Below are 22,369 nucleotides of genomic sequence, written 5' to 3'. Positions count from 1 at the left end.
AATCAACTATGGTTATTTAAAACTAAGTTTGTATAATGTTTAATATCCTTGAAAGAATACGCATTGATGTTTCAACATTCCTGAATCAGAATGTTTTTTATGATATAGCAATTAAAGCAATGTCTAAGAGTATTATTTTACATTTTAATTGTAACCTTCTTTAAGTGGTTCATGTCAATGAGGACTTGAAAAATGTAAAGTGTGCTTTCCTTAAAAGAACCTTTTGTTTGCAGTGTATTTGTTTAATAATTGTTTAATTCTTTTGCAAATCAGCAATTAATGCAAGCCACTAGTTTATTTCCTATATGCAATATAAGAAATTTTGAAGTACCAATGCTATTAGTGCATTGGTTTCATTGTTAAGTGTTCTGTTTAATATTTTGGTTTAAACAAATTTATATATGCAAAAATTATAATATGTTACCTAATACAATCTTAAAATGTGTCTACTCTCACAGAAAATCATTCAGTATATGATAGTGAATGAATTGTAGTCTGAAAATTTGTGGAGAATGTAATGCAACTGAATATTGGTTGACAATTTCTATATCAAGTTTTATGCATGGGTCCTAAAATGTCACCATGAGTTAAAAGAGGAATTTATATGGCCTATCTAAACCATCAACCAAATGTAGCTAAGATTATACTTTCAGGGATCATTTCTATAGGCAATGATGGGAGAAATGTGCTTGAAAGTGTCAAAACTCGCCAACCACCATGATGAGATTAAGAGCTCTCTTCTCAGCATGAAGGCAGTTAGCAACTCTGTTTCATGCAGATGTTGTTAGCTTTTGATGACTGTCCTACTTCTTAATAAAGAAGTGGTAGAATAGGGCTCATTCAGAGTGGCTGATTACACACTTTAAAATCAACTATGGTTATTTAAAACTAAGTTTGTATAATGTTTAATATCCTTGAAAGAATACGCATTGATGTTTCAACATTCCTGAATCAGAATGTTTTTTTTATGATATAGGAATAAAAGCAATGTCTAAGAGTATTATTTTACATTTTAATTGTAACCTTCTTTAAGTGGTTCATGTCAATGAGGACTTGAAAAATGTAAAGTGTGCTTTCCTTAAAAGAATCTTTTGTTTGCAGTGTGTTTGTTTAATAATTGTTTAATTCTTTAGCAAATCAGCAATTAATGCAAGCCACTAGTTTATTTCCTATATGCAATATAAGAAATTTTGAAGTACCAATGCTATTAGTGCATTGGTTTCATTGTTAAGTGTTCTGATTAATATTTTGGCTTAAACAAGTTTATATATACAAAAAGTATAACATGTTACCTAATACAATCTTAAAATGTGTCTACTCTCACAGAAAATCATTCAGTATATGATAGTGAATGAATTGTAGTCTGAAATTTGTGGAGAATGTTATGCAACTGAAAATTGGTTGACAATTTCTATATCAAGTTTTATGAATGGGTCCAAAAATGTCTCCATGAGTTAAAAGAGGAATTCATATGGCCTATCTAAACCATCAACAAAATGTATTTAAGACTATACTTTCAGGGATCATTTCTATAGGCAATGATGGGAGAAATGTGCTTGAAGGTGAGCAAACTCGCCAACCACCATGATGAGATTAAGAGCTCTCTTCTCAGCATGAAGGCAGTTAGCAACTCTGTTTCATGCAGATGTTGTTAGCTTTTGATGACTGTCCTACTTCTTAATAAATAAGTGGTAGAAGAGGGCTCATTCAGAGTGGCTGATTACACACTTTAAAATCAACTATGGTTATTTAAAACTAAGTTTGTATAATGTTTAATATCCTTGAAGAATACGCATTGATGTTTCAACATTCCTGAATCAGAATGTTTTTTATGATATACAGATGTGTCCACTATTACCTTTCTGAAAACAGAGCTATGGTAGTAAATTTGGCATGACATATATTCCTTGTGCTTTTGTGCCGTCATATTGTGCCGTGACAATTCGTGACAATTGATAGTTTCACCACTGGGTGGCCAGTGCATCATGTAACATTACTTTGCACTAACATTGCTGTTAAATAGACACTGTAATCAGTATGGCCAGCTTTAAAGTCTAATTGCTAATTGTGTAGGTGTGAAAATCTCAGTGTGAGAGGCCTTTGAAGTAGACTCCTTGGGGGTTACAGATTTTATCCTGGCTGGGGGATGTTACTATCAGTGACGTGCGGTGGGCACGTCCCTGCTTACTATACAGTATGTTGCTCAAAGCACAGAGGTGAATGAAATCTAAAGTGAAATTAAATAATAAGTTAATAAAAACCTTAGTGCTATAGAGTAAAAGAACATATTATAAGATTTTGCAATGATAAAATATTTCCAAATAAAGGGCCTCATTACGAGTTGATCAGACGAAGATGCTTTTTTCAGCCCGTGCGACAAACTAACCTCCGCCTATGGGGGTTGTTTTTTTTCCCATACCAAGGCTTTGATCACTTGTGCAGGCCTGTTATGGTAAAAAATGTTGTGCAGTTTCTAAGTAGTTCTGGACTTAGGGGGTCATTATGACCCAATCGCAGCGTGTTGTCGTTCGCACAGCTGCAATCGGGTCCCTACTGCACATGTGCGACGGCCGCTATGCGCACGCACGGCCATCGATGGGAAACGACGCTGGAACCGAAAAAAGCGATCGCTGCAATGATCGCACGAAGATTGACAGGCGGAGGGGGTACCTGGGCATCAACTCACCGTTTGCAGCCGTTTTCGCGCGGGGGGGGGGGGTGTAAGAAAACGCGGGTGTAGTGAGAGAAGCGCAGGCGTGTCCAGGACGGGTGTTTGACGTCAGAGCCAGCACCGAACAGGCTGAAAACATTGCAGCAGGTAAGTAAGTCACCGGCACCCCTGCACTGAGGACACCGCCGGCACTGCCCACACTGCCGGCACCCCTGCACTGGGGATGCTGCCAGCACTCCTGCGCTGAGGACACCCCCTGCACTGCCGACACTGCCGGCACTTTTGCACCGAGGACACTTCCGGCACTCCCACACTGCCTGCACCCCTGACTGCTGACACTTCTGGCACACCTGCGCTGGGGATACTGCCAGCACTCCTGCACTGAAGACACCTCTCGCACCAAGGACACTTCTGGCACTCCCACACTGCCGACACCCTTGAACTCCTGCACTAAGGACACCTCCAGTACTCCCGCACTGCCGACACTGCCGGTACCCCTTGACTGAGGACACCGCCGGCACTTCCCGCACTGCCGACACTCCTGCACTTTGTATACTGCTAGCATTCCTGCACTGAGGACACCTCCTGCACTGCCGACACTGCCGGCACCCCTGCACAGAGGACACTTCCGGCACTCCCACACTGCTGGCACCCCTGAACTCCTGCAATGAGGACACCGCCCTCACTGCCAGCACTCCTGCAATGAAGACACCTTTTGCACTGCCGACACCCCTGCCGGCACACCTATTGCTAGCACTCATGGACTGAGGACACCTCCCGCACTGCCGGCACTTCTACTGAGGACACCTCTCGCACTGCTGGCACCCCTGCACCGAGGACACTTCCGACACTCCCACACTGCCGACACTGCCAGCACCCCTGAACTCCTGCACTGGGGACACCTCCCACACTGCCAACACTGCCGGAACCCCTGCACCGAGGACACTTCTGGCACTCCCAAACTGCCAACACCCCTGAACTCTTGCACTAAGGACACCTCCAGTACTCCCGCACTGCCAACACTGCCGACACCCCTGCACTGAGGACACCACCTGCACTGCTGACACTCCTGCACTGGGGATACTGTCAGAATTCCTGCACTAAGGACACCTCCCGCACTGTCGACACTGCCGGCACACCTGCACTGGGGATACTGCCAGCACTCCTAGACTGAGGACACCTCCCGCACTGCTGGCACCCCTGCACCGAGGACACTTCAGACACTCGCACACTGCCGACACTGCCAGCACCCTTGAACTCTTGCACTGAGGACACCTCCCACACTGCCAACACTGCTGGAACCCCTGCACCAAGGACACTTCTGGCACTCCCAAACTGCCGACACCCCTGAACTCCTGCACTAAGGACACCTCCAGTACTCCCACACTGCCGACACCCCTGCACTGAGGACACCACCGGCACTGCCTGCACTGCTGACACTCCTGCACTGGGGATACTGCCAGAATTCCTGCACTAAGGACACCTCCTGCACTGCCGACACTTCCGGCACTCCCACACTGCTGGCACCCCTGAACTCCTGCAATGAGGACACCGCCCTCACTGCCGGCACTCCTGCAATGAGGACACCTTTTGCACTGCCGACACCCCTGCCCTGCCGGCACACCTATTGCTATCATGGACTGAGGACACCTCCCGCACTGTAAAGCATGAAATGCCAAATATTCCATTTTTAAATTCTCTCCCTTTATTGACTTTTCACAGATCACCGGACATGAATCCTATCGAGCTAGTGTGGTCTCAAATGAAAAGTTATATTCGTTCTCAATGTAAGCCAAGGACAAAAGAGCAACTGATTGATGGCATCAATACATTTTGGAAAAACGTACTTACATTGGAGACCTGTAATAATTATGTAGACCATTTATTTTCTGTGCTGCCAGTGATTATAGAAAGAAATGGACAAGCCAGTTGCATGTAATTGGAATGGATCATATTGTCGACAAAAAGAAGGTCAACAGTCATTAGGTCGACCAATATTGGTCGACAGGCCATATGTCGACACATCAAAAAAGACAGTACGCAAACGAATAATGCATAGAATTTGCATAAAGGGCCCTTTACCTATCGTACTCGTCCTTTCTGCAAATGCTTGAAATATCAAAATTAGACTACCTGCTTAAATTAATTAATTTGTTATATTTTATCTGTAACATGTACTTCACCCTAGTATTACATTTGTTATGCAATCTTGAAAATTGTTTTTTAAAAAAAAAGTAGTCACCTCTGCAACACTGTATACTGTAATTGTGTATGGATTGTACAAAGCATCCAAGTGATTGCATTCAGTTTTGTCTAACTTACAGTATATTTATACTATTTAGTTGGAATTATTTTATCATTGCAAAGTCTTATAATATGTTCCGTTACCTTGTAGCACTATTAGGTTTTAATTAACTTATTCTTTAATGTCACTTTAGACTTCATTCACCTCTGTGCTCTGAGTAACAAATAACTCCAATTTCTCTGACGTCCTAGTGGATGCTGGGACTCCGTCAGGACCATGGGGATTAGCGGCTCCGCAGGAGACAGGGCACAAAAATAAAAGCTTTAGGACTAGGTGGTGTGCACTGGCTCCTCCCCCTATGACCCTCCTCCAAGCCTCAGTTAGGTTTTTGTGCCCGTCCGAGCAGGGTGCAATCTAGGTGGCTCTCCTAAAGAGCTGCTTAGAAAAAGTTATTAGGTTTTTTATTTTCAGTGAGTCCTGCTGGCAACAGGCTCACTGCAACGAGGGACTTAGGGGAGAAGAAGTGAACTCACCTGCGTGCAGGATGGATTGGCTTCTTAGGCTACTGGACACCATTAGCTCCAGAGGGATCGAACACAGGCCCAGCCATGGAGTCCGGTCCCGGAGCCGCGCCGCCGACCCCCTTGCAGATGCCGAAAAGTGAAGAGGTCCAGAAACCGGCGGCAGAAGACTTTTCAGTCTTCATGAGGTAGCGCACAGCACTGCAGCTGTGCGCCATTGTTGTCAGCACACTTCACACCAGCGGTCACTGAGGGTGCAGGGCGCTGGGGGGGGGCGCCCTGGGCAGCAATGATAATACCTTGTTCTGGCTAAAAATACATCACATATAGCCCCTGGGGCTATATGGATGTATTTAACCCCTGCCAGGTCTCACAAACACCGGGAGAAGAGCCCGCCGAAATAGGGGGCAGGGCCTATCTCCTCAGCACACAGCGCCATTTTCCTGCACAGCTCCGCTGCGAGGAAGGCTCCCAGGACTCTCCCCTGCACTGCACTACAGAAACAGGGTAAAAAAACAGAGAGGGGGGGCACTTTTTTGGCGATATTGATATATTAAGCTGCTATAAAGGAAACAACACTTCTGTAGGGTTGTTCCTATATATTTATAGCGCTTGGGTGTGTGCTGGCAAACTCTCCCTCTGTCTCCCCAAAGGGCTAGTGGGGTCCTGTCTTCGATAAGAGCATTCCCTGTGTGTCTGCTGTGTGTCGGTACGTGTGTGTCGACATGTATGAGGACGATGTTGGTGTGGAGGCGGAGCAATTGCCGGTAATGGTGATGTCACCCCCTAGGGAGTCGACACCGGAATGGATGGCTTTGTTTATGGAATTACGTGATAATGTCAGCACGTTACAAAAATCAGTTGACGACATGAGACGGCCGGCAAACCAGTTAGTACCTGTCCAGGCGTCTCAGACACCATCAGGGGCTGTAAAACGCCCTTTACCTCAGTCGGTCGACACAGACCCAGACACGGACACCGAATCTAGTGTCGACGGTGAAGAAACAAACGTATTTTCCAGTAGGGCCACACGTTATATGATCACGGCAATGAAGGAGGCTTTGCATATCTCTGATACTGCAAGTACCACAAAAAGGGGTATTATGTGGGGTCTGAAAAAACTACCTGTAGTTTTTCCTGAATCAGAGGAATTGAATGAAGTGTGTGATGAAGCGTGGGTTAACCCCGATAGAAAACTGCTAATTTCAAAGAAGTTATTGGCATTATATCCTTTCCCGCCAGAGGTTAGGGCGCGCTGGGAAACACCCCCTAGGGTGGATAAGGCACTCACACGCTTATCAAAACAAGTGGCGTTACCGTCTCCTGAAACGGCCGCCCTCAAGGATCCAGCTGATAGGAGGCTGGAAACTACCCTGAAAAGTATATACACTCATACTGGTGTTATACTGCGACCAGCCATCGCCTCAGCATGGATGTGCAGTGCTGGGGTGGTTTGGTCGGATTCCCTGACTGAAAATATTGATAGCCTGGATAGGGACAGTATTTTATTGACTATAGAGCAATTAAAGGATGCTTTTCTTTATATGCGAGATGCTCAGAGGGATATTTGCACTCTGGCATCGAGAGTAAGTGCGATGTCCATATCTGCCAGAAGAAGTTTATGGACGCGACAGTGGTCAGGTGATGCGGATTCCAAACGGCATATGGAAGTATTGCCGTATAAAGGGGAGGAATTATTTGGGGTCGGTCTATCGGATTTGGTGGCCACGGCAACAGCCGGGAAATCCACCTTTTTACCTCAGGTCCCCTCCCAACAGAAAAAGACACCGTCTTTTCAGCCGCAGTCCTTTCGTTCCTATAAGAACAAGCGGGCAAAAGGACAGTCATATCTGCCCCGAGGCAAAGGAAAGGGTAAGAGAGTGCACCAAGCAGCTCCCTCCCAGGAGCAGAAGCCCTCCCCGGCTTCTGCAAAGCCCTCAGCATGACGTTGGGGCTTTACAAGTGGACTCAGGGGCGGTGGGGGGTCGACTCAAGAATTTCAGCGCACAGTGGGCTCACTCACAGGTGGACCCCTGGATCCTGCAGGTAGTATCTCAGGGTTACAGGTTGGAATTCGAGAAGTCTCCCCCTCGCCGGTTCCTAAAGTCTGCTCTGCCAACGTCTCCCTCAGACAGGGCGACGGTATTGGAAGCCATTCACAAGCTGTATTCTCAGCAGGTGATAGTCAAGGTACCCCTCCTACAACAGGGAAAGGGGTATTATTCCACACTATTTGTGGTACCGAAGCCGGATGGCTCGGTAAGACCTATTCTAAATCTGAAATCTTTGAACCTGTACATACAAAAATTCAAGTTCAAGATGGAGTCACTCAGAGCAGTGATAGCGAATCTGGAAGAAGGGGACTTTATGGTGTCCCTGGACATCAAGGATGCTTACCTGCATGTCCCAATTTGCCCTTCACATCAAGGGTACCTCAGGTTCGTGGTGCAAAACTGTCATTATCAGTTTCAGACGCTGCCGTTTGGATTGTCCACGGCACCTCGGGTCTTTACCAAGGTAATGGCCGAAATGATGTTTCTTCTGCGAAGAAAAGGCGTATTAATTATCCCTTACTTGGACGATCTCCTGATAAGGGCAAGGTCCAGAGAACAGCTGGAGGACGTAGTAGCACTAACCCAAGTAGTGCTGCAACAGCACGGGTGGATTCTGAATTTTCCAAAATCTCAATTGACCCCGACGACACGTCTGCTGTTCCTGGGAATGATTCTGGACACGGTTCAGAAAAAGGTGTTTCTTCCGGAGGAGAAAGCCAGGGAGTTATCCGAACTTGTCAGGAACCTCCTAAAACCAGGAAAAGTGTCTGTGCATCAATGCACAAGAGTCCTTGGAAAAATGGTGGCTTCTTACGAAGCGATTCCATTCGGCAGATTCCACGCACGAACTTTTCAGTGGGATCTGCTGGACAAATGGTCCGGATCGCATCTGCAGATGCATCAGCGGATAACTTTGTCTCCACGGACAAGGGTGTCTCTTCTGTGGTGGTTGCAGAGTGCTCATCTGTTAGAGGGCCGCAGATTCGGCATACAGGACTGGGTCCTGGTGACCACGGATGCCAGTCTGAGAGGCTGGGGAGCGGTCACACAGGGAAGAAACTTCCAGGGAGTGTGGTCAAGCCTGGAGATGTCTCTTCACATAAATATACTGGAGCTAAGAGCGATTTACAATGCTCTAAGCCTGGCAAAACCCCTGCTTCAGGGTCAGCCGGTGTTGATCCAGTCGGACAACATCACGGCAGTCGCCCACGTAAACAGACAGGGCGGCACAAGAAGCAGGAGGGCAATGGCAGAAGCTGCAAGGATTCTTCGCTGGGCGGAAGATCATGTGATAGCACTGTCAGCAGTGTTCATTCCGGGAGTGGACAACTGGGAAGCGGACTTCCTCAGCAGACACGATCTACACCCGGGAGAGTGGGGACTTCATCCAGAAGTCTTCCACATGATTGTGAACCGTTGGGAAAAACCAAAGGTGGATATGATGGCGTCCCGCCTCAACAAAAAACTGGACAGGTATTGCGCCAGGTCAAGAGACCCTCAGGCAATAGCTGTGGACGCTCTGGTAACACCGTGGGTGTTCCAGTCAGTGTATGTGTTTCCTCCTCTGCCTCTCATACAAAAAGTACTGAGAATTATACGGCAAAGGGGAGTAAGAACGATACTCGTGGCTCCGGATTGGCCAAGAAGAACTTGGTACCCGGAACTTCAGGAGATGCTCACGGAAGATCCGTGGCCTCTACCTCTAAGACGGGACCTGCTTCAGCAGGGACCGTGTCTATTCCAAGACTTACCGCGGCTGCGTTTGACGGCATGGCGGTTGAACGCCGAATTCTAAGGGAAAAAGGCATTCCGGAAGAGGTCATCCCTACCCTGGTAAAAGCCAGGAAGGAGGTGACTGCACAACATTATCACCGCATTTGGAGAAAATATGTTGCGTGGTGTGAGGCCAGGAAGGCCCCGACGGAGGAATTTCAACTGGGTCGATTCCTACATTTCCTGCAAACAGGATTGTCTATGGGCCTCAAATTAGGGTCCATTAAGGTTCAAATTTCGGCCCTGTCGATTTTCTTCCAGAAAGAATTGGCTTCAGTTCCTGAAGTCCAGACTTTTGTAAAAGGAGTACTACATATACAGCCCCCGGTTGTGCCCCCAGTGGCTCCGTGGGATCTTAATGTAGTTTTGGATTTTCTCAAATCCCATTGGTTTGAGCCACTCAAATCGGTGGATTTGAAATATCTTACATGGAAAGTAACCATGCTACTGGCCCTGGCTTCAGCCAGGAGAGTGTCAGAATTGGCGGCTTTATCGTATAAAAGCCCATATCTGATTTTCCATTCGGACAGGGCAGAACTGCGGACGCGTCCTCAGTTTCTGCCTAAGGTGGTTTCAGCGTTTCACCTGAACCAGCCTATTGTGGTGCCTGCGGCTACTAGCGATTTGGAGGATTCCAAGTTGCTGGACGTTGTCAGGGCATTGAAAATATATATTTCAAGGACGGCTGGAGTCAGAAAATCTGACTCGCTGTTTATACTGTATGCACCCAACAAGCTGGGTGCTCCTGCTTCTAAGCAGACGATTGCTCGTTGGATTTGTAGCACAATTCAACTTGCACATTCTGTGGCAGGCCTGCCACAGCCTAAATCTATCAAGGCCCATTCCACAAGGAAGGTGGGCTCATCTTGGGCGGCTGCCCGAGGGGTCTCGGCATTACAACTCTGCCGAGCAGCTACGTGGTCGGGGGAGAACACGTTTGTAAAATTCTACAAATTTGATACCCTGGCTAAAGAGGACCTGGAGTTCTCTCATTCGGTGCTGCAGAGTCATCCGCACTCTCCCGCCCGTTTTGGAGCTTTGGTATAATCCCCATGGTCCTGACGGAGTCCCAGCATCCACTAGGACGTCAGAGAAAATAAGATTTTACTTACCGATAAATCTATTTCTCGTAGTCCGTAGTGGATGCTGGGCGCCCATCCCAAGTGCGGATTGTCTGCAATACTTGTACATAGTTATTGTTACAAAAAAATCGGGTTGTTATTGTTGTGAGCCGTCTGTTCAGAGGCTCCTACGTTTGTCATACTGTTAACTGGGTTCAGATCACAGGTTGTACGGTGTGATTGGTGTGGCTGGTATGAGTCTTACCCGGGATTCAAAATCCTTCCTTATTGTGTACGCTCGTCCGGGCACAGTATCCTAACTGAGGCTTGGAGGAGGGTCATAGGGGGAGGAGCCAGTGCACACCACCTAGTCCTAAAGCTTTTATTTTTGTGCCCTGTCTCCTGCGGAGCCGCTAATCCCCATGGTCCTGACGGAGTCCCAGCATCCACTACGGACTACGAGAAATAGATTTATCGGTAAGTAAAATCTTATTTTTTGCATTAATAAACTGAGGCTCTGAATTGCTAAAAGTTCACTGTTTATTTCAAATTCCAGGACAGCAGCTCTTCCCCCACCCAGAATACATGTTACTGTGCTGTATCTCTATTCCCCAAGGAATCTACTTCAAAGGCCTCTCACACTGAGATTTTCACACCTACACAATTAAGAACTGGACTCTAAAGCTGGCAATACTGTACATCAGAACGACCTGAATACAATCACACACACATAGCGATTTGGTCTGCTATTCTAATTGATTTGCTGAGTCACTTAGAAATACAGCACAAATCGCTATGTGTGTATGGACTATAGCGATAGTGATGTGCGTCCCTGCATGCTTGAAAGATCTAGTCATCACCCATGTTTTCTCTATTGCAAACACGGGCAGTGACAGATCGCTCAGCACACATCGCTGGTGCAGCTCTGTGTGCTGAGTGATCTTGCTGAGCCCGTGTGATCACCGATATCGCTGGGCAGAAAACCACTCAGCGCATACATACTGAGTGATTTTCCGCCTGCCCAGCGATGTCAGCGGGAGTGAATAGTTTTGCATAGCAGGACGCTTCCTGCTGAGGTGTCCTCAGTGCGGGAGTGCCAGAAGTGTCCACGGTACCATCAACCAAGTGCAAGGAGGACATCTCCCGCACTACTGACACTCCTGCACTGGGGATACTGCCAGCCCCCCTGCACTGATTACACCACCTACACCTCTGCACCGAGGACACTACTGGCACTCCCACATGTATTGGAGATATATTAATACTTCACAATTAGCTGCCGCTGCTGATATTCCCGTGTGCCTGATGGATAAATTGCCCTGCACATATGGATGTCCATGTTGCTGCCCACGGTGCTGTTGGTGGCTAGAGGTGGGAGGAGAAGCCACCGGCATCCTTGATTCTGCTGACCGGAAGTCTGACCCGGTCACATGCTCGTTGCCAGGGGTTACATGCTCATTGCCAGGGGTTCCATATGCTTTTTGCCATAGGGGTTATATGCTTAGAGCCAGGGGGTTACATGCTCATTCTGGGTAGCGCTGGGTAATGGTCTAGTAATACCCCTGGCATCTGTCTCCTATAAGGGCCGTCTTCCATGCTGTCTGCATGGAATCTGCAGCTTCCAGTAGTAGGTAGAGCCTAAGCATCTATTGTGCCGGTGCCCCCCCAGGACTCAGCCATTCCGGCTGCAGGCTTATGGCTGATCAGGCCCTGGGTCTCATGTTTCTTCACCCACTTGTATGGCAGGCAGAGCACCTAGTGACTTATTATGGAGCACAGCCCAAGCACTGGACTGATTTGTGGCAGACAGGCACAGCACCTACTTGTATGGCAGACAGAGCACCCAGTGATTTATTATGGCAACACAGCCTCAGCACTGGACCGATTTGTGGCAGACAGACGCAGCACCCACTTGTATGGCAGACACTGTCGATCTTCAGACCGGATCCCAGTGAAATATATGTGGTATTGAAATACCAAAAATTCTCTCTACTCGCACCTTAACCACCAAACAATTGCAAAAAATGACAAGTATCAATAGTGCCTTTTAGTTAGTATCATAATTTCTATATTGAATCTCTGTGTGGAGTTTGTATGAACTCTTCATCAGCACATTATCAATCACAAGGAAAAAGATTTTTTTAAACATATAGGCAACATTGAGCCAGGTACATGTTGGAAGTTAGTATGAGAGATGTATTGGAAAAATATTAATACTTCACAATTAGCTGCTGCAGCTGATATTCCCGTGTGCATGATGGATAAATTGCCCTGCACATACGGCTCATGGGGGTCATTCTGACCCGATCGCTGCTGCTGACCAGCCGCTGCGGGCCGTGTAGTAATGAGTAGCTCCCGGCCAGCACGCTAAAGCTGCGCTGGCCGGGAGCTACTCCTGAAGTACAAAAGCATCGCCGCTGTGCAATACTTTTGCACTTCTGCAGGGGGGGGGGCGTAACTGACCTGCAGGGCGGACTGGCCCTGTGCTGGGCATCCCCCACATGCCTCTGTTCCTGATCGTAGTCCTGCAAAATTTTGCAGGGCTACGATCAACTCGGAATGACCCCCCCATAGCTGCAATTTTGTTAGCAGATGGGCAAAACCATGGGGGTCATGCAGGCCTGATTGCACGCTAGGTTGTTTTGCTGACAAAAATGTCTCCATGAGTTAAAAGAGGAATTCATATGGCCTATCTAAACCATCAACAAAATGTATTTAAGTCTATACTTTCAGGGATCATTTCTATAGGCAATGATGGGAGAAATGTGCTTGAAAGTGTCCAAACTCGCCAACCACCATGATGAGTTTAAGAGCTCTCTTCTCAGCATGAAGGCAGTTAGCAACTCTGTTTCATGCAGATGTTGTTTGCTTTTGATGACTGTCCTACTCCTTAATAAAGAAGTGGTAGAAGAGGGCTCATTCAGAGTGGCTGATTACACACTTTAAAATCAACTATGGTTATTTAGAACTAAGTTTGTGTAATGTTTAATATCCTTAAAAGAATACGCATTGATGTTTCAACATTACGGAATCAGAATGTTTTTTATGATATAGGAATAAAAGCAATGTCTAAGAGTATTATTTTACATTTTAATTGTAACCTTCTTTTAGTGGTTCATGTCAATGAGGACTTGAAAAATGTAAAGTGTGCTTTCCTTAAAAGAACATTTTGTTTGCAGTGTATTTGTTTAATAATTGTTTAATTCTTTAGCAAATCAGCAATTAATGCAAGCCACTAGTTTATTTCCTATATGCAATATAAGAAATTTTGAAGTACCAATGCTATTAGTGCATTGGTTTCATTGTTAAGTGTTCTGTTTAATATTTTGGCTTAAACAAGTTTATATACGCAAAAATTATAATATGTTACCTAATACAATCTTAAAATGTGTCTACTCTCACCGAAAATCATTCAGTATATGATAGTGAATGAATTGTAGTCTGAAAATTTGTGGATAATGTTATGTAACTGAAAATTGGTTGACAATTTCTATATCAAGTTTTATGAATGGGTCCAAAAATGTCACCATGAGTTAAAAGAGGAATTCATATGGCTAATCTAAACCATCTACAAAATGTAATTAAGATTATACTTCCAGGGATCATTTCTATAGGCAATGATGGGAGAAATGTGTTTGAAAGTGTCTAAACTCATCAACCACCATGATGAGTTTAAGAGCTCTCTTCTCAGCATGAAGGCAGTTAGCAACTCTGTTTCATGCAGATGTTGTTAGCTTTTGATGACTGTCCTACTTCTTAATAAAGAAGTGGTAGAAGAGGGCTCATTCAGAGTGGCTGATTACACACTTTAAAATCAACTATGGTTATTTAAAACTAAGTTTGTCTAATGTTTAATATCCTTAAAAGAATACGCATTGATGTTTCAACATTCCTGAATCAGAATGTTTTTTATGATATAGGAATAAAAGCAATGTCTAAGAGTATTATTTTACATTTTAATTGTAACCTTCTTTTAGTGGTTCATGTCAATGAGGACTTGAAAAATGTAAAGTGTGCTTTCCTTAAAAGAACATTTTGTTTGCAGTGTATTTGTTTAATAATTGTTTAATTCTTTAGCAAATCAGCAATTAATGCAAGCCACTAGTTTATTTCCTATATGCAATATAAGAAATTTTGAAGTACCAATGCTATTAGTGCATTGGTTTCATTGTTAAGTGTTCTGTTTAATATTTTGGCTTAAACAAGTTTATATATGCAAAAATTATAATATGTTACCTAATACAATCTTAAAATGTGTCTACTCTCACAGAAAATCATTCAGTATATGATAGTGAATGAATTGTAGTCTGAAAATTTGTGGATAATGTTATGTAACTGAAAATTGGTTGACAATTTCTATATCAAGTTTTATGAATGGGTCCAAAAATGTCACCATGAGTTAAAAGAGGAATTCATATGGCCTATCTAAACCATCAACAAAATGTATTTAAGACTATACTTTCAGGGATCATTTCTATAGGCAATGATGGGAGAAATGTGCTTGAAAGTGTCCAAACTCGCCAACCACCATGATGAGTTTAAGAGCTCTCTTCTCAGCATGAAGGCAGTTAGCTTTTGATGACTGTCCTATTTCTTAATAAAGAAGTGGTAGAAGAGGGCTCATTCAGAGTGACTGATTACACACTTTAAAATCAACTATGGTTATTTAAAACTAAGTTTGTATAATGTTTAATATCCTTGAAAGAATATGCATTGATGTTTCAACATTCCTGAATCAGAATGTTTTTTATGATATAGCAATTAAAGCAATGTCTAAGAGTATTATTTTACATTTTAATTTTAACCTTCTTTAAGTGGTTCATGTCAATGAGGACTTGAAAAATGTAAAGTGTGCTTTCCTTAAAAGAACCTTTTGTTTGCAGTGTATTTGTTTAATAATTGTTTAATTCTTTTGCAAATCAGCAATTAATGCAAGCCACTAGTTTATTTCCTATATGCAATATAAGAAATTTTGAAGTACCAATGCTATTAGTGCATTGGTTTCATTGTTAAGTGTTCTGTTTAATATTTTGGTTTAAATAAATTTATATATGCAAAAATTATAATATGTTACCTAATACAATCTTAAAATGTGTCTACTCTCACAGAAAATCATTCAGTATATGATAGTGAATGAATTGTAGTCTGAAAATTTGTGGAGAATGTTATGCAACTGAAAATTGGTTGACAATTTCTATATCAAGTTTTATGAATGGGTCCAAAAATGTCTCCATGAGTTAAAAGAGGAATTCATATGGCCTATCTAAACCATCAACAAAATGTATTTAAGTCTATACTTTCAGGGATCATTTCTATAGGCAATGATGGGAGAAATGTGCTTGAAAGTATCCAAACTCGCCAACCACCGTGATGAGTTTAAGAGCTCTCTTCTCAGCATGAAGGCAGTTAGCAACTCTGTTTCATGCAGATGTTGTTAGCTTTTGATGACTGTCCTACTCCTTAATAAAGAAGTGGTAGAAGAGGGCTCATTCAGAGTGGCTGATTACACACTTTAAAATCAACTATGGTTATTTAAATCTAAGTTTGTATAATGTTTAATATCCTTAAAAGAATACGCATTGATGTTTCAACATTACGGAATCAGAATGTTTTTTATGATATAGGAATAAAAGCAATGTCTAAGAGTATTATTTTACATTTTAATTGTAACCTTCTTTTAGTGGTTCATGTCAATGAGGACTTGAAAAATGTAAAGTGTGCTTTCCTTAAAAGAACATTTTGTTTGCAGTGTCTTTGTTTAATAATTGTTTAATTCTTTAGCAAATCAGCAATTAATGCAAGCCACTAGTTTATTTCCTATATGCAATATAAGAAATTTTGAAGTACCAATGCTATTAGTGCATTGGTTTCATTGTTAAGTGTTCTGTTTAATATTTTGGCTTAAACAAGTTTATATATGCAAAAATTATAATATGTTACCTAATACAATCTTAAAATGTGTCTACTCTCACAGAAAATCATTCAGTATATGATAGTGAATGAATTGTAGTCTGAAAATTTGTGGATAATGTTATGTAACTGAAAATTGGTTGACAATTTCTATATCAAGTTTTATGAATGGGTCCAAAAATGTCACCATGAGTTAAAAGAGGAATTCATATGGCTAATCTAAACCATCTACAAAATGTAATTAAGATTATACTTCCAGGGATCATTTCTATAGGCAATGATGGGAGAAATGTGTTTGAAAGTGTCTAAACTCATCAACCACCATGATGAGTTTAAGAGCTCTCTTCTCAGCATGAAGGCAGTTAGTAACTCTGTTTCATGCAGATGTTGTTAGCTTTTGATGACTGTCCTACTTCTTAATAAAGAAGTGGTAGAAGAGGGCTCGTTCAGAGTGGCTGATTACACACTTTAAAATCAACTATGGTTATTTAAAAGTAAGTTTGTATAATGTTTAATATCCTTGAAAGAATACGCATTGATGTTTCAACATTCCTGAATCAGAATGTTTTTTTATGATATAGGAATAAAAGCAATGTCTAAGAGTATTATTTTACATTTTAATTGTAACCTTCTTTAAGTGGTTCATGTCAATGAGGACTTGAAAAATGTAAAGTGTGCTTTCCTTAAAAGAACCTTTTGTTTGCAGTGTATTTGTTTAATAATTGTTTAATTCTTTTGCAAATCAGCAATTAATGCAAGCCACTAGTTTATTTCCTATATGCAATATAAGACATTTTGAAGTACCAATGCTATTAGTGCATTGGTTTCATTGTTAAGTGTTCTGTTTAATATTTTGGTTTAAACAAATTTATATATGCAAAAATTATAATATGTTACCTAATACAATCTTAAAATGTGTCTACTCTCACAGAAAATCATTCAGTATATGATAGTGAATGAATTGTAGTCTGAAAATTTGTGGAGAATGTAATGCAACTGAATATTGGTTGACAATTTCTATATCAAGTTTTATGCATGGGTCCTAAAATGTCACCATGAGTTAAAAGAGGAATTTATATGGCCTATCTAAACCATCAACCAAATGTAGCTAAGATTATACTTTCAGGGATCATTTCTATAGGCAATGATGGGAGAAATGTGCTTGAAAGTGTCAAAACTCGCCAACCACCATGATGAGATTAAGAGCTCTCTTCTCAGCATGAAGGCAGTTAGCAACTCTGTTTCATGCAGATGTTGTTAGCTTTTGATGACTGTCCTACTTCTTAATAAAGAAGTGGTAGAATAGGGCTCATTCAGAGTGGCTGATTACACACTTTAAAATCAACTATGGTTATTTAAAACTAAGTTTGTATAATGTTTAATATCCTTGAAAGAATACGCATTGATGTTTCAACATTCCTGAATCAGAATGTTTTTTTTATGATATAGGAATAAAAGCAATGTCTAAGAGTATTATTTTACATTTTAATTGTAACCTTCTTTAAGTGGTTCATGTCAATGAGGACTTGAAAAATGTAAAGTGTGCTTTCCTTAAAAGAACCTTTTGTTTGCAGTGTATTTGTTTAATAATTGTTTAATTCTTTAGCAAATCAGCAATTAATGCAAGCCACTAGTTTATTTCCTATATGCAATATAAGAAATTTTGAAGTACCAATGCTATTAGTGCATTGGTTTCATTGTTAAGTGTTCTGATTAATATTTTGGCTTAAACAAGTTTATATATACAAAAAGTATAACATGTTACCTAATACAATCTTAAAATGTGTCTACTCTCACAGAAAATCATTCAGTATATGATAGTGAATGAATTGTAGTCTGAAATTTGTGGAGAATGTTATGCAACTGAAAATTGGTTGACAATTTCTATATCAAGTTTTATGAATGGGTCCAAAAATGTCTCCATGAGTTAAAAGAGGAATTCATATGGCCTATCTAAACCATCAACAAAATGTATTTAAGACTATACTTTCAGGGATCATTTCTATAGGCAATGATGGGAGAAATGTGCTTGAAGGTGAGCAAACTCGCCAACCACCATGATGAGATTAAGAGCTCTCTTCTCAGCATGAAGGCAGTTAGCAACTCTGTTTCATGCAGATGTTGTTAGCTTTTGATGACTGTCCTACTTCTTAATAAATAAGTGGTAGAAGAGGGCTCATTCAGAGTGGCTGATTACACACTTTAAAATCAACTATGGTTATTTAAAACTAAGTTTGTATAATGTTTAATATCCTTGAAGAATACGCATTGATGTTTCAACATTCCTGAATCAGAATGTTTTTTATGATATAAAGATGTGTCCACTATTACCTTTCTGAAAACAGAGCTATGGTAGTAAATTTGGCATGACATATATTCCTTGTGCTTTTGTGCCGTCATATTGTGCCGTGACAATTCGTGACAATTGATAGTTTCACCACTGGGTGGCCAGTGCATCACGTAACATTACTTTGCACTAACATTGCTGTTAAATAGACACTGTAATCAGTATGGCCAGCTTTAAAGTCTAATTGCTAATTGTGTAGGTGTGAAAATCTCAGTGTGAGAGGCCTTTGAAGTAGACTCCTTGGGGGTTACAGATTTTATCCTGGCTGGGGGATGTTACTATCAGTGACGTGCGGTGGGCACGTCCCTGCTTACTATACAGTATGTTGCTCAAAGCACAGAGGTGAATGAAATCTAAAGTGAAATTAAATAATAAGTTAATAAAAACCTTAGTGCTATAGAGTAAAAGAACATATTATAAGATTTTGCAATGATAAAATATTTCCAAATAAAGGGCCTCATTACGAGTTGATCAGACGAAGATGCTTTTTTCAGCCCGTGCGACAAACTAACCTCCGCCTATGGGGGTTGTTTTTTTTCCCATACCAAGGCTTTGATCACTTGTGCAGGCCTGTTATGGTAAAAAATGTTGTGCAGTTTCTAAGTAGTTCTGGACTTAGGGGGTCATTATGACCCAATCGCAGCGTGTTGTCGTTCGCACAGCTGCAATCGGGTCCCTACTGCACATGTGCGACGGCCGCTATGCGCACGCACGGCCATCGATGGGAAACGACGCTGGAACCGAAAAAAGCGATCGCTGCAATGATCGCACGAAGATTGACAGGCGGAGGGGGTACCTGGGCATCAACTCACCGTTTGCAGCCGTTTTCGCGCGGGGGGGGGGGTGTAAGAAAACGCGGGTGTAGTGAGAGAAGCGCAGGCGTGTCCAGGACGGGTGTTTGACGTCAGAGCCAGCACCGAACAGGCTGAAAACATTGCAGCAGGTAAGTAAGTCACCGGCACCCCTGCACTGAGGACACCGCCGGCACTGCCCACACTGCCGGCACCCCTGCACTGGGGATGCTGCCAGCACTCCTGCGCTGAGGACACCCCCTGCACTGCCGACACTGCCGGCACTTTTGCACCGAGGACACTTCCGGCACTCCCACACTGCCTGCACCCCTGACTGCTGACACTTCTGGCACACCTGCGCTGGGGATACTGCCAGCACTCCTGCACTGAAGACACCTCTCGCACCAAGGACACTTCTGGCACTCCCACACTGCCGACACCCTTGAACTCCTGCACTAAGGACACCTCCAGTACTCCCGCACTGCCGACACTGCCGGTACCCCTTGACTGAGGACACCGCCGGCACTTCCCGCACTGCCGACACTCCTGCACTTTGTATACTGCTAGCATTCCTGCACTGAGGACACCTCCTGCACTGCCGACACTGCCGGCACCCCTGCACAGAGGACACTTCCGGCACTCCCACACTGCTGGCACCCCTGAACTCCTGCAATGAGGACACCGCCCTCACTGCCAGCACTCCTGCAATGAAGACACCTTTTGCACTGCCGACACCCCTGCCGGCACACCTATTGCTAGCACTCATGGACTGAGGACACCTCCCGCACTGCCGGCACTTCTACTGAGGACACCTCTCGCACTGCTGGCACCCCTGCACCGAGGACACTTCCGACACTCCCACACTGCCGACACTGCCAGCACCCCTGAACTCCTGCACTGGGGACACCTCCCACACTGCCAACACTGCCGGAACCCCTGCACCGAGGACACTTCTGGCACTCCCAAACTGCCAACACCCCTGAACTCTTGCACTAAGGACACCTCCAGTACTCCCGCACTGCCAACACTGCCGACACCCCTGCACTGAGGACACCACCTGCACTGCTGACACTCCTGCACTGGGGATACTGTCAGAATTCCTGCACTAAGGACACCTCCCGCACTGTCGACACTGCCGGCACACCTGCACTGGGGATACTGCCAGCACTCCTAGACTGAGGACACCTCCCGCACTGCTGGCACCCCTGCACCGAGGACACTTCAGACACTCGCACACTGCCGACACTGCCAGCACCCTTGAACTCTTGCACTGAGGACACCTCCCACACTGCCAACACTGCTGGAACCCCTGCACCAAGGACACTTCTGGCACTCCCAAACTGCCGACACCCCTGAACTCCTGCACTAAGGACACCTCCAGTACTCCCACACTGCCGACACCCCTGCACTGAGGACACCACCGGCACTGCCTGCACTGCTGACACTCCTGCACTGGGGATACTGCCAGAATTCCTGCACTAAGGACACCTCCTGCACTGCCGACACTTCCGGCACTCCCACACTGCTGGCACCCCTGAACTCCTGCAATGAGGACACCGCCCTCACTGCCGGCACTCCTGCAATGAGGACACCTTTTGCACTGCCGACACCCCTGCCCTGCCGGCACACCTATTGCTATCATGGACTGAGGACACCTCCCGCACTGTAAAGCATGAAATGCCAAATATTCCATTTTTAAATTCTCTCCCTTTATTGACTTTTCACAGATCACCGGACATGAATCCTATCGAGCTAGTGTGGTCTCAAATGAAAAGTTATATTCGTTCTCAATGTAAGCCAAGGACAAAAGAGCACATGATTGATGGCATCAATACATTTTGGAAAAACGTACTTACATTGGAGACCTGTAATAATTATGTAGACCATTTATTTTCTGTGCTGCCAGTGATTATAGAAAGAAATGGACAAGCCAGTTGCATGTAATTGGAATGGATCATATTGTCGACAAAAAGAAGGTCAACAGTCATTAGGTCGACCAATATTGGTCGACAGGCCATATGTCGACACATCAAAAAAGACAGTACGCAAACGAATAATGCATAGAATTTGCATAAAGGGCCCTTTACCTATCGTACTCGTCCTTTCTGCAAATGCTTGAAATATCAAAATTAGACTACCTGCTTAAATTAATTAATTTGTTATATTTTATCTGTAACATGTACTTCACCCTAGTATTACATTTGTTATGCAATCTTGAAAATTGTTTTTTAAAAAAAAAGTAGTCACCTCTGCAACACTGTATACTGTAATTGTGTATGGATTGTACAAAGCATCCAAGTGATTGCATTCAGTTTTGTCTAACTTACAGTATATTTATACTATTTAGTTGGAATTATTTTATCATTGCAAAGTCTTATAATATGTTCCGTTACCTTGTAGCACTATTAGGTTTTAATTAACTTATTCTTTAATGTCACTTTAGACTTCATTCACCTCTGTGCTCTGAGTAACAAATAACTCCAATTTCTCTGACGTCCTAGTGGATGCTGGGACTCCGTCAGGACCATGGGGATTAGCGGCTCCGCAGGAGACAGGGCACAAAAATAAAAGCTTTAGGACTAGGTGGTGTGCACTGGCTCCTCCCCCTATGACCCTCCTCCAAGCCTCAGTTAGGTTTTTGTGCCCGTCCGAGCAGGGTGCAATCTAGGTGGCTCTCCTAAAGAGCTGCTTAGAAAAAGTTATTAGGTTTTTTATTTTCAGTGAGTCCTGCTGGCAACAGGCTCACTGCAACGAGGGACTTAGGGGAGAAGAAGTGAACTCACCTGCGTGCAGGATGGATTGGCTTCTTAGGCTACTGGACACCATTAGCTCCAGAGGGATCGAACACAGGCCCAGCCATGGAGTCCGGTCCCGGAGCCGCGCCGCCGACCCCCTTGCAGATGCCGAAAAGTGAAGAGGTCCAGAAACCGGCGGCAGAAGACTTTTCAGTCTTCATGAGGTAGCGCACAGCACTGCAGCTGTGCGCCATTGTTGTC

The 22,369-nt window shown here is 43.8% G+C and overlaps 8 non-coding genes and 1 pseudogene across 8 annotated transcripts; all 9 read left to right on the top strand.

The window, feature by feature from the left end:
- The first annotated feature begins 637 nt into the window (after positions 1-637).
- On the top strand, positions 638-850 carry LOC135053482 (small nucleolar RNA U3). The gene has a single exon (XR_010242827.1). It is a non-coding gene; the product is annotated as a small nucleolar RNA U3 (small nucleolar RNA).
- A 654-nt stretch (positions 851-1,504) lies between these two features.
- LOC135053378 (small nucleolar RNA U3) lies at positions 1,505-1,717 on the top strand. The gene has a single exon (XR_010242737.1). It is a non-coding gene; the product is annotated as a small nucleolar RNA U3 (small nucleolar RNA).
- Positions 1,718-13,042: 11,325 nt separating this feature from the next.
- Positions 13,043-13,255, top strand: LOC135053479 (small nucleolar RNA U3). Its single transcript, XR_010242824.1, has one exon. It is a non-coding gene; the product is annotated as a small nucleolar RNA U3 (small nucleolar RNA).
- Positions 13,256-13,908: 653 nt separating this feature from the next.
- Positions 13,909-14,121, top strand: LOC135053286 (small nucleolar RNA U3). Its single transcript, XR_010242656.1, has one exon. It is a non-coding gene; the product is annotated as a small nucleolar RNA U3 (small nucleolar RNA).
- A 653-nt stretch (positions 14,122-14,774) lies between these two features.
- On the top strand, positions 14,775-14,959 carry LOC135054044 (small nucleolar RNA U3; annotated as a pseudogene).
- A 653-nt stretch (positions 14,960-15,612) lies between these two features.
- Positions 15,613-15,825, top strand: LOC135053518 (small nucleolar RNA U3). The gene has a single exon (XR_010242857.1). It is a non-coding gene; the product is annotated as a small nucleolar RNA U3 (small nucleolar RNA).
- Positions 15,826-16,478: 653 nt separating this feature from the next.
- On the top strand, positions 16,479-16,691 carry LOC135053424 (small nucleolar RNA U3). The gene has a single exon (XR_010242777.1). It is a non-coding gene; the product is annotated as a small nucleolar RNA U3 (small nucleolar RNA).
- Positions 16,692-17,345: 654 nt separating this feature from the next.
- On the top strand, positions 17,346-17,558 carry LOC135053481 (small nucleolar RNA U3). The gene has a single exon (XR_010242826.1). It is a non-coding gene; the product is annotated as a small nucleolar RNA U3 (small nucleolar RNA).
- Positions 17,559-18,212: 654 nt separating this feature from the next.
- On the top strand, positions 18,213-18,425 carry LOC135053377 (small nucleolar RNA U3). Its single transcript, XR_010242736.1, has one exon. It is a non-coding gene; the product is annotated as a small nucleolar RNA U3 (small nucleolar RNA).
- The last annotated feature ends 3,944 nt before the right edge of the window (positions 18,426-22,369 follow it).

The sequence above is a fragment of the Pseudophryne corroboree genome, chromosome 2 (genome assembly GCF_028390025.1).
Source record: "Pseudophryne corroboree isolate aPseCor3 chromosome 2, aPseCor3.hap2, whole genome shotgun sequence".
Taxonomy (NCBI): domain Eukaryota; kingdom Metazoa; phylum Chordata; class Amphibia; order Anura; family Myobatrachidae; genus Pseudophryne; species Pseudophryne corroboree.
Note: the sequence above shows the minus strand (reverse complement) of the source record. Positions and strands in the feature narration are given on the sequence as shown.